Source organism: Anomalospiza imberbis, chromosome 1 (assembly GCF_031753505.1).
Source record: "Anomalospiza imberbis isolate Cuckoo-Finch-1a 21T00152 chromosome 1, ASM3175350v1, whole genome shotgun sequence".
NCBI lineage: Eukaryota > Metazoa > Chordata > Aves > Passeriformes > Viduidae > Anomalospiza > Anomalospiza imberbis.
The window spans coordinates 108794126-108806809 of record NC_089681.1 but is presented as its reverse complement, the minus strand read 5'-3'; positions in this window follow the sequence as shown (position 1 = coordinate 108806809).

The window sequence follows — 12684 nt, the reverse complement described above, 5'->3', positions numbered from 1 at the left end:
CACAAACTATATGCATAATAAGCACTAATATTGCTGTATGAAATGCTACTTATTGTCATATGTTTCAAGACTGAATCAAGACTTTTTCATCCTGTAGTCCTGCAGAGGATACTGTGAATTACAATACCTTGAAGAAGTCTCTTGAAACATCAAGACAACCATACAAACAGGTGGCAGCAGCAGGGTCAGCCCAACAGATATAATGTGCTGAAGCTAATGTGTCCTGCTGAGATTCAGAGAGAAAGCTGAGGCATGGAGCTGCTTAACTCAGACATAGCATCACAGCAATGTGAATACATTGCTTCTGGACTGACTTTCACTCACATTCTGTGGGTTGCAACGTGGAGCCCAGAAGCCTCAGTAGGCTATCACTGAGATAGTGATCTAGAGATCAGCCCTCAATATTACAGCTGAAAAGTGATATATATAGTGATATTAAATATCATATATTAAATAGCATAAGTCAGAGTAACAAATGCTTGTGGGAATATAGCACTTCCCAAACATTGCGTTTCTTGTAATAACTTCAGCTACTGAAGTGTCCAGCTTTTGAAAATTATTTCTCACTCAGTAAAAAGCTTCTAGTAGTAGCCATGACATTTCCATTTCATCTATTTTAGGAAATATCATAATCAGGTGGTGGATTTGAGTCTTACATGTTCAGGATTTTTATTGTATAGCAGGCTGATGCAAAGCTGTCAAAAAGATGAAAGGCTGTCCCTAAATCAGACGGTTTAGATATACAAGCTTCAGATTGTAACTAGTCATTTTGATACCCATGCAAAAACTTGAAGGAATATCTATATTGCAGTCAAATGTATTAAAGCAACTCTAGGAAACAAGCCTGAGTTGGCTTGGTTACTACTAGAAGTGTACTCATGGTAGGGAAAAGTTCAGAACAAACTGCAAAACTCATCGTGGCTCCTGTATGCGCATACACATAGACATATAAATATATACACAGTCAGTGGTTACCTGATACTGACCTCTACATTGCCACAGCCATAATGCTGCTGGAACTCACTTAAGGATAAATTATGTTTTTTATTAGAGGAAGTCAGATACTTGATAAATGAAGATTTATCGACTGATAAAGCACAGTAAGAACCAGTTTTGAAATATTAGAAAATCAGTCGATTGCACTCCTCAAGAAGCAGAATGGGACATGTTTTTCCAAGATTGCTTCTTACAAAAACAAGTCGATTCAGACAGAAAGTAAAATGTGAAGTGTCTGAGACATCTTGTATGGTTTATGCTGCCCAAGCCTAAGCTGTAACAATGAATTTCAAAAGATAAGGCAATTCTCACTGCAGCAGGAGCTGTCAGGAAGGAGTTTTATTGTAGGGACACCTTTCTGTTAACAGATAGTCATACTTGAAAAATGCATATGCACTTTTAGAAAGAATCCAGTAAGCAAAAGTTACAGAGAATGTAATGGCAGGTTCAGATGATGTAACTTCAGAATTAATGAGGGTATTTTAAAGATGTAATAACTTAGTAAAGTAGGCCCTGAATCTCACTTAAAAAGATGTTTTGTCACAAGATTTTTTTTTTCTCACGAAAGATGTTTTGTCTTGCTGTGTTTAAATCAAGTAAAATTTCTCCAGTGGAGTAAAAAGTTGTACATGTAGACAAGTTTAAAGCTTTTTTTATTTTTTCAGCCATATTTACAACTTGTTTAGTATAATCTGCAGACTGTTTGTGATTAGAAAATATCTTGTCTCCAAGCAACTTGTGGCACTGCAATAAAGTACTTTAAAGAAACAATTCAACATTTGCCATTTTTATCTCATTGAAAAACAATGGAGCTTTCTGTACCTCTAGAATTTCTGAACAATAATAAATGTTCAGATTTGTTGCTTCAGATTTTAAAGTGCTTCTGCTTTGATATGAATAAAGTTGTTGGCATGAAGCTCTTCAATTTGCCCTCTAGCAGTGACATCATCTGTCTCTACAATAATTACAGTAGCAACTAGACGCTCTGCAGCAGGGTTTTCTGGTGCCTATGGTAGACAGTAGTGCACACACAGCACTTTTCACCTCAGTCAGCAACAACCTCCTCTCACTGAATTGATTTTATTTGGGACTTCTTTTTTCATAGGCCTGAATACTGAACACAGGGGGTCAGCACAGAATAGGCATCTGACTTCCAGGGTAATATTGGCTCAGCCAGGAACACTCATGTTCATTTGTACCAGTAATGTGGAGATATTGGATCCAAATGACATTATTTCCTCTTACTGTAATGTATTTTCTTAGCTGTGGTAAGAAAGCAGAATGACAAATGCAGTCTATTTGAATTTAAAAAAATCTACTGAGTCCAAATGTTCTTAAGTCTGGATTAAACCCCAAAAGACAAGAATTATGTTTTTAAATTTTTTTCCAGCAAAAAAAAAAAAAAAAGGCTAAAACTTCTACTCTACAAAGAATATTAATGATTTACTGTGCTGGAATTTAAGAGTGCTGATGAGAGTAGAAACATACTTAGGCACATAACCTTGGCCCATAGAAATCCATGCCGAGGTGGTGTCAGCAATACTGCATAGGATTGTTTTCTTGGCATGGAAGAGTAAAAACTATTGTAGTCCTTATTGCATTTCTTATAAAGATGGGGATGAAAGATGGACATTTACCTATAAACAGCTAACTGTATTGATTTAGACACTAATGCTTCTTTATCAGAAATTGCCAAGTATCAATACTCAGATAGATAAACATGAGTTGATATTGAAATAAGAGCATATCACTTGAATTATTACATTACATGGTCTCTTCTGTGACTACGCAACTTCACCTTCAAGGGATTAGAGCAGTGGAAAGACCTACAAGATCACGTGTAGGACATCAGGTCAGCTGGAAAAACAGTTTAAAAGACTAAGTCCTTTTTTACTAATTTCTGTTAACACTTCTTGTAGAAAGCTACCTTTTCTCCTGAGACTTAGTGCATTATCAATTTTTTCCATCCTGCAGATGGAGGTTCCAGTGGTCTTTTAAAAATTCTGTAGAGAGCAGAATAATGCCATTTATCAGCTCAAAGTAGATAGAGGCAAAAGAAATTGTCCTGGCTTCATCTCTGTATATATTTAGCTGCAGTCATGTGCATGTCCAAAAAAAGGTAATTTCTTTGTGCTCTGTTTACAGCAGCTAAATCTCTTGCTGTCTTCCTACAGTGAGCCCTTGACTTCAGAGGACACAGCAATTCTCCTAGCTCATCTACCCTATAAGCTAAAACTATGGAAAGAAAAGTTGTTAGAGGCAGTCTGATAATAAAGTCTTTCCTTTAGAAAGATGAGAATAAATGTGGACTGTAATTTAAGGTCCAAAGAGGTAAGCTCTCCATTCTCTAATATACAAGTGTTGATAGCATTTGGATCAATAATTACAGGCAGACTAACAAAATTCTATAATACCCACAACTATATTGAGCTGTCTCAGGACAGTGCCAGTACTTCTTGGAAGTGGAGCTCCTTCATTCTTTCCATTCTAAGGCATTCTCACAGTTTCTTCTGGCCGCTCTTCAGGAAGCAGCAAGACTGAAGCAGATTTGAAGCCTACACCTTGTTCAGAATTTTTGAAACACATGCATTTAAGATTAAAATAGATGTGATTAGTGAATTACTGTTGTACAACAAGTTGTTGTTGTACAACAAGTTGTACAACAAGTACAACAGTTTCTTCACTTGTTTTATTAGAATCTATATACAGAAATATTTCTACAGTACAGGCCGACTTCTCCAGGGCAGTCAAATGAACAATTCAGACACAGCATGTTACACCTGTATATAGACAATTTGCTACTGATACAAGCAGCACTACATGAGAATCTTGTGCATCCTCTGTAATATGGTGGTGAAAGAGAGCTTTTTCAATCCATTACCCACAACAAACAGACTCCTCTTTTCTTGGTAAAAGAAGATGTAGATGAAAAAGCACAGTAATCTGGAATAGTCTTCAGATAAACACATAGAAGTCACCTTTTGCTAAATGAAGGCCTAATTTTTCACTTCACTCAGTTAAATGTTTGGAAAGAAGGATCTGAAAAAAACAGGCTATACTAAATCATGCAATGCTGTGGTTAGCTCATCTCCAGCACAGTTACTGAGTTGACTTCTCTTGTAAAGCTATTTGCTTTCACCTCTGAGTTACTGATAGGATAGAGGAAGGTCAACAATACAGTGAGTACTATAACCTTAATTTTACATATTTTAATGACCAAAATATTTGGTCATGTATGTGAATCAAATGAGCCATTAATCCCCTTGACTCCTCATTCTAATTACCACACTGAACCTCAGTGTATGCACCAAGCATAATCTCTGTTGATTTATCGCTTTCCTTTTCTGATCATACATTCAGTAATATCAATATTATAAAAAAAAACAGTAGCTGGGCTGCTTGGTCTGGTTGTCTGGTTGAGGTTTCACTACGGTTTGAATGCCAACCCTCTGTAAAGACCACTCTTCATTATGAAGTGCTGTTGTCATTAATGACTGCCTGAATTGAACCCTAAGAAGAATACTATATTCTGAAGAATTGCAGGCCAGAGTACAATTACTTAATATTTATTCACCTGATGCTTCAAATTAGTAACTCTGAACAAAATGTTAGGAGATTTTTCATAACCATAGCTTGCATTATGAAAGCAGAATGAGCACTCAAATATCCTTCTTTATTTCAATGAAGTAACTGCCACTTTGAAGAGTGCAGACATCCTCTGACTCTTCTTAAATGCGTTATTTATAATGATGTATCTCTCTGGTTTAGGATGTATTTTTAAAATGTAGTCTATATTTGTCATCAGTGAAAACACAAAGTCTAATATGAGGCTCTTGATGATGATAGGTCTTGACTATTCAAGAAAGAGCTGTGTATCCTGAAATAACAATGACAAACTTTAAAAGAACTGCATTGCAGAGCAGAAGAATGTTACAGACTCTTATCTGTTTCAAGTAAATTCTAAGAAATCTGGAAATACTATAGGAATGGTCATAGGTATAGGTTTGGGAGATTTCTAATAATAAAATATAAACATTTTGAAAATGGGCTCTTCTGTCAAGAAGTCCTGAAGTTACTCTTTCTGTTCTTCTCAGAGATGTTTTTGTTTTCCACCATGTGTTTACATGTTCACTGAGCCCTTGTAAATGTTACTGTGACAAGATCACTCCTGATTTCCCCTGAGTCTGAAAGAGTGCATAGGAGGGAGGAAGGAGGGGAACTGTGCATAGCTGGACAACACCCCCTTCTCAAATCAATCTTTCATTTATACACTAAGTAACTAATATAAAACTGATAGCAAGCTAACATGACACATGGAAAGGAAGTCATCATCATGTATGATTCCTGAAGGAATTCCATCATGTTTTAGGGAAGATAAAAGCAAGAGAAATCATCTTGAAGACGAATGTCATAATCTTAGTCTAGCCAAATCATGCAGTAGAAATGTAACATAGCCTGAGCAGGAAAGGACTGTGATTCTGCATATCCACAGGATGTCCCACAAACCATCAACAGAGCCTAAAGGATCAGTCTCAAGAGTTAGCTTAAATACAGAAGCAGATAAAATTAGCGTAATCTTAATAAAAATTTAAATTCCATAATGTTTGGTTATTTTGTACTTTTATAATGCCTTTTCCTAGTATGAAAATCTATTTCTTCAAAATTCTTTCACTTTCAAATCTTGTTTGGTGACAAAACAAGCTTTAAATAATCTGGTTAATGCTAAGAAAATCATTCCATAAATCATATCCAACATTTTTGCATAGTGGATGGGCAGCTCCCCCAAGTGTTTACCAACCATTGGACTGTGTGATTTCCAGCAGTCTGTGGACAGTCCTCTATTTTGATACAAGAGCCTAGTTCTAGGTGGGTAATGAAATGTCTTGGTATACACTAGATAGAATCTGACAGTCAGCAAAATAATGGCATGAGAAACAAGTGTGATGGGGAAGGCAGTTTGTGTAAGCACCACAGGCTTCTCTTGAAATGAAACACATGAGACAAAAGGCAAGGCAAAAGGTTCATCCTTAAGTACATTAATTATTAGCAGCAGAGCATTGGGAAAACTCCTCAAGGTGAATTTAAATTCAAAATAAAATCTGCTATAAAGAGAAAAGGTTTGTTCCACCTTAACATCATAGGTAAGGGGTAAGCAAAAAAAAAAAAAAAGTTTTGTCAGGAGACTGGATCCCAGCTTTTTGGGTACTGTTCAGAAACTGCTTTGTGTATGTAGAGATCAGTAGAGGCTGTGGTGTATCCACAGACATCCTCAGATACATAATTCCATGTGTTAAACTCTATTTTGGTTAAAAAAACTCCTTGGGGTCTCTGGAGTTAAAAGGGATTTCCAAATGGTGACAAAACTACAGGCATACTGTTGTGTAGAGGTGTCAAAGACATGACAGCGCTGGCTTTCTGTCAACAGCGGCAAATCCTCCAAAACAAGATCGAGGTCACCCAGCTGCTGCAGGGCAGGGTAACAGCCACAGTTACTCTAGGAACTGATAACACAGGGCGTGAGGGAGCAACATCCCCTCGCCTGGCAAGTGCTGACTTGAGCATCCCTGGAATGCTCTGTGAAATTAGACAGACTGCTTGAACCCTAGGAGTCTCCCCACCTTTACATCTCTCTTCTCCTCACCTTTAACTGCAGCCCCGTGGGCATTAAGAAGGGCTGAGTCACAGCTTCCTAAGGATTACTGGGAGCAGTCTGCCACCTACTGCTTAGACAAGATCTTGGTGTTTGCAGCTTCCCACTTACCGTAAGAAATCCTGTTTTCATAATCGTAAGAAATCATAAGAAAGTTTGTTTAAAACGGATCTAGCCCACTCTGATGCTTCTGAATCTGAAGCTAAAGTCATCTTGGATGGTAAAAGGTCAGTTCTGCCGTTCCAGAACTAACTTTTGTTTTAAAGAAATAGAAAAGACTATTAACAATTTTCTTCTAGACAATATGAAGAAAGTTGATAAGTAAGTTAGTGTCAAATGAACAGATCTTGCTGACTCAGAAAATACCAGACTTCACTACTACACTCAGGGATTAACCCATGGTCCTCTTTTTCACAGACAAGAACTTCTACTCAGTCATAATCAATGGCAAAACTTCAGAAGCTGATTGTTTTTCTGACCTCTCTTAGCCTGTGTTCATCTTGATCTGTTCTTAATTCCCATAGCCAGCTAATACAACAGACACCTTAAATGGAAGAAAAGAGGAAAAACATCTTTGATCAGTTTGCTGTTGATTACAGGCTCAGCTGTGCTATATTAAATTTGCATGCTGACCACAGACTTTCCACCTGCATTTTCTTACCTCTTGTTGAGGAGTCAGTGATGTTACAGTGATGAATCCAACCCATTATATTTGGCCACTTTTTCTAACACTGGGAATTTCAGCTGGGGATTTTTCAACACTTTGTTATCAGAAGTCCAGTGGCGTTGCCACACACAGATACAAGCCTTCTATCAAAACCAAGGAAAGACATGTTTGTTCTAGAAACAGATGTTCAAGGCCTAGCAAGTTTGAAACTTTGTATATTTTTAATTCTGGGGAAATCTACAACATAAAAATTTTAAAAGCCCAAGCTATTAATGGCTAAGACTGTAGTAATTTGAGAAATAATTCATGGCAAGGAAATTCCCACATCCAAATTCTCCTTCAAGACCTTGTACTTGAATATAAGTAGAAAAACCAGCGATATACTGTAAGCAAATTTATTGTTGTAACAGATTTGTATTGCTTTTAATAGTAGTATTCACATTTTAAAAAGGTATTTCTTGAAGTAGATGAAGTTAATGATCAGAAGTTAATTAACTTTGTATTGCCTCCTGCAGTACAGAGCGATGCTGCTTGAAGCCCTTTCAGACAAGACACAAAGAAAGAACACACAAGGGTATGTATGAGATAAAAATAGCAAAGAAAAGGTGAAGATATGCAAAACACTTGCCTGGAAGTTACCTCCTGGAAATCCTCACCTGTGGGATTACTCATCACACATGCATAGTTCCACTGACTCTGATCCCTCACACTGAGAGCACTCACCCAAGCAAAGGCTGGAAGAGGTAAGTCCTTCTAGATGGTAAAGGCAGCAGCAGTGAAACAAGGAACAATATGGTAAGCTGCAAATATCTCCAATTTTGGGCAGGGGGGTATTAAGTCACTCTAGGAAATTGAGAGGAAGAAAAAAATTCTCCTAGAGGGAAGAAAATAATACAAACCCACAACGAAACAGTAATATTCTGCATAGGGATGCCGGAAGCCACAAAGTAAAAGGAAACAGAATCCCATATGTTGAGCTGGTTACAAATTGGAACACTGTCAAATGCAGCTTCAGGCTTTTAAATTTTCTTTTTAATCAGCAAAGTTCATGCTGCGTCCCTGTTTACTGGTTGAACTAAAATAAATTTAGGAGCACAACTGAACAGTTTGTCCTTTGTCTGCCATGTGCCAACTCATCACTTTGTGCTTTTGTCAAAAGCTACGTTTGTTTTCCTAAAAAACTGGGTGTGCCAGCTCTCTAAGCACTGGTCAGAGAGAAAACCAAATTTTATTCAATGACATAACTGCTAGTCACTTTTACATAAGAAAATAACAGCAAATAAATTAATTAAATGCTTTATTTTCTCTTAATGACTACCAAAATGTTAGTTTATTCAAATGCAATGAACTAATAATTCAGTTTTAGTCTATTTCTGTATAGAGTATTCTATACCTTACTTGACTGCAATCTTATTTGTGCAGAGAAAAATTTTCTTGTAAGGGTCAGGACACGTCAGAGTATACGATTCACACTGATATAATTAATCAGCATATCTGGCGTTATGAAAATAATTACCTCTTCAGAAAAAGATTCAGTTTGAACATGATCAGTAGTTAAAAAAAAAAGGCTCAGTGCCTTTTTTACTAACAAAACACTTGTTTTGCAGATTGTGGGTGAAAACCGTCAGTAAAAAGCTTGAGCAATTATGAAACTGGCTTATATATTCATGAATTTTATTCTTGATTTTCCTATAGTGGTAGATATTCCTCCTTTCAAATTGCAATTTGGACCAGAAGCAGAAATAAAATAATTCTGTGATTTTATAGTAGTGAACATGTCTCTTTTCATGGCTGTTATAATATCAACCCTACTGAAGGACAGTTCAAGCATTTTAAAACTTAGTTTAACCTCCTCTTGAGTGGATAGAAATTACTTGCTGACCAACTAATTCAATAAGCACACTAGCTAATTTCACTTCACTGTTAAGTAATTTATCAAAAAGCTGATTAATTCATATAATCCAAAACTGGTTATTAGTATAGTACAATAATAATTTGTATTTTCCACAAATTAAGATGCATAAATAAGAATATATTCAAGTTTCTTTTGTTACATGCCTCTCCACCATACACTAAAAATAGGACAGCAGAAGTTCAGAGGAATTTGGCCAAAAAAAACAAACTAGCACTAAATAAGATTACATAACTGTCCATATGCTTATGCTTAAAAACAACAGCATATGCCTTATATACCACTTGATGGTCACGATCTGTGTCAAAGCAAAGCAAAAAGAGTGGGAAGATAATATGGATAGCATACTGCATGAAATGGATGCTAGAAGGGGTGTTAACTTACTGCTGTTAACTTTCTGCCTTGCTGCTTGTGCTTTCTCACATTGATCTACTTCTGTTTCCATCAATTCAGCCAAGTGACCCAGTGATCTGGATATTAAGGGTGAAATACTCTTTCATCACCAGAATCTAAAATACCAGGATCCCTGCGAGACTGAGAAATTGGTAAGGGACTCAATGATTTGGTCATAATGAGAAAAACGAAACCAGCAACAGCATGAGGGAAATGAAGGTGAAACTGTAACGATCTAAGAAAAAATATCTACCAACTCAAAAGAAAACAGAAATTTCCAAAGTACTGCTTCTGCTTATTACAGGAAATGGGAAAGAACCGAAAATCATGCTGACAGATGCTCTTTTTATGACTCACTGTGTCCGGCAATCTTACATTGTAGCTGTCATTCAGTAATGGGGGAAATGCAAAGTATCAGCTTCTCTATGTCCACGGCTTGCAATGCAGTTTAGCATTACTTCAGTATATGCTACACCCTCCTTCTGTTGTTAATGTGGATGTAATCTGATTATCACTCTAAATAGCTCATAACACGAGCTTTATAAGCACCTGTGCCCATCTCTTCTGAGCCTTCTTCCAAGGAGAGGGTGTGTTGCCTAGGAATATTCCCCACCCTCCTTCAGACCAGCACTAGTGATCACTGATGTTGCACAGAGAGCTTAAAACATTTTTCATACAAATGATGAGACCTCTTGCCTGTGAAGAATAAAGGTGAGAATATGCCTATAGGGAATACCACCCACCGCTGTGGGTTCATTTACTTTATTTTTCTTCACGAGCTCCACAATGTTATTTGGAGATTCAGAGTCAAGGACTCCAGGGTAATTGTGCGTGACCTCTCAGATCTGAGATCTGTCTGCATTGAGGAGGAGGCACACCTCCCAGAGTCAAGGCTTTTCCTGGCTCCATCAGGAGTTTCACGTCCAAATGTCAATTAAATTAGACACATCATGTGCGTCAGTGTGCGACATGCCAGCTCTGCCATGCAGGGACAGGGCGGCTTTGTCACGCTTTCCTGAGGGAAGTTACACCAAGATGTAAAGCTACATATAGGAATATAGCCTGAAATACCATCACTCATGACTTTTAGGCATTCTGACTGAAGTGAGCTGAAAGGAAAGTCACTATAGTTAATTTCCAGTTTTTCATAGCAAAAAAGGGATAGGGATGGGGAGAGAGCAGCTTAAGTAGCCTACTAAGATGTGAATACTACAAACCACATACACACAAAGCTACACTAACTTTTGAAATAGTTGTAAACAGTTTCTTTGGAGAGCAGGATTAGATAGTGATTGGATAGTGATTTGGATAGTATCCAAAATGTGAAAAGCAGCAGGTGACAGGTATCCCATTTTCAGTGTTATGGTGCTGGAGCTAGGGGTGCCTGGTGTAATCTCATAATGAAACTTCTGAATGCTTTGAAAAACTGAACACAGCTCAATAAAACAGCTCTTGAACTACCATGGATTTTTTTGTCTTCCAGCAACCAGATAATTGCTTTCTGTTGTACTTTAGAATGTTTATGAAACCAAAATACATTTTTGTAAAATCCACCATGAAAATATGTTCCAGTTGTGGATCAGGCATATAGAGCATTAAGCAATTTTTAGGGTGGGGGGGTCTCTAACAGGTATACAGATAATGCTTGAGATTAAAATGTTATAAAAGCAACACAGCTTTCACATATTATGCAACTTAGATCTTTCAGCCAGAAGCTTTTTCATTGCTGCTGTCATTGGTAGTGATCTGTTCACAGATGAATTAGTGTTGAGGAATGTTATTAGGCAATAAAATGTTCTTTTGTTTTTGTGATAATACCTTGCAGCTGTATCATTCATAAATGGTTAGTGTGCATTTCTCAACTAGCAGTCATTCTAAATAGTAAAGAGCATACTACTGGACTATGGGAAGCTTTAAAAAAAACCCAAAAAAACAAAAATTAAATATTCTTTCTGATTTACATTCTTTCTCACAAGGCTATAATTTCAATGGCTTGGCTTGCAAGTTATGCGATCATAATTTCCTCTGTTCTTCTCTGTGCTTCACAAACAAGTTTTGATGAAACTGGATGTGCTCAAGAACATTCTTGTTCTCTGAAAATACTAAGACTTCTAGGATCATCTGAGACACTGTGGGCAAGGTAAATAATTCCTGTTCGTTGTTTTGTCCACAATTATTTCCACTGGACATTATAATCTCACTTATTTCTACTTCTGGGATTTGACCATAGTCTAGGGAATCAGAGAAGTAGTACTTACATTTCCCCTATTGCTCTACAGGCTGCAGAGATGAATCACGAATATATAAGTGACAACTTCATAACTCTTGCTGATGCAAACTGTATTGTGTAAGCAACAGGAACCTTTTGTTTGATTTTCAAAGGCCCTTTTGGTTTGGATGACCAAATTTAAATACCTGCATTGCAGGAAGCTCCCTGTGATGCTGAGTTCAACCAAAAAATTTCAATGACGGAATTTTCCTACTGTCCCACTAATTCACTGTGCTCCTGAAATACTTCAGTGTCCAAAACAACTTTTTTTTTTTAATTTTTATTTTTTGTTACTCTAATTTCTGAATATAAATTTCAGCCACTCTGTCAATATCCAGTTTCTCAAATAGCATTCCTACTCCTGGAGTAGCATTTAAATTTAACTTTCCACAAAAATCAACTTTCCATAAATAAACTGACATTGAATTTGACAATACAATGTCTTAAGTACATGAATTTTATAAGATAGGAGCATGTACTAAAATACGCAAGATAAAGAAAAGTTGACATGTCACACTGTCACACAGATCAATACATTGAATAAGTCTGCAAGGTACACTGTCATCTGTTTTTGTTCTCATGTCTATAAAAAGAGACAGGGAGAGATCAAATAGTAATTTTATTTTTTATAGGAGAAATGTGCTTTTGCTAAAAAACACTTGATCTTTAAAGGTTGTGTTAGGATACTTGAAAATTATACACAGGAATACACAGAAAAAGAAACATTAATGTACTTTCAACTAGTCAAATATTAAAAGCAGAAGGATGTTGAGAAAATAATTAATTCATGTTTCTGG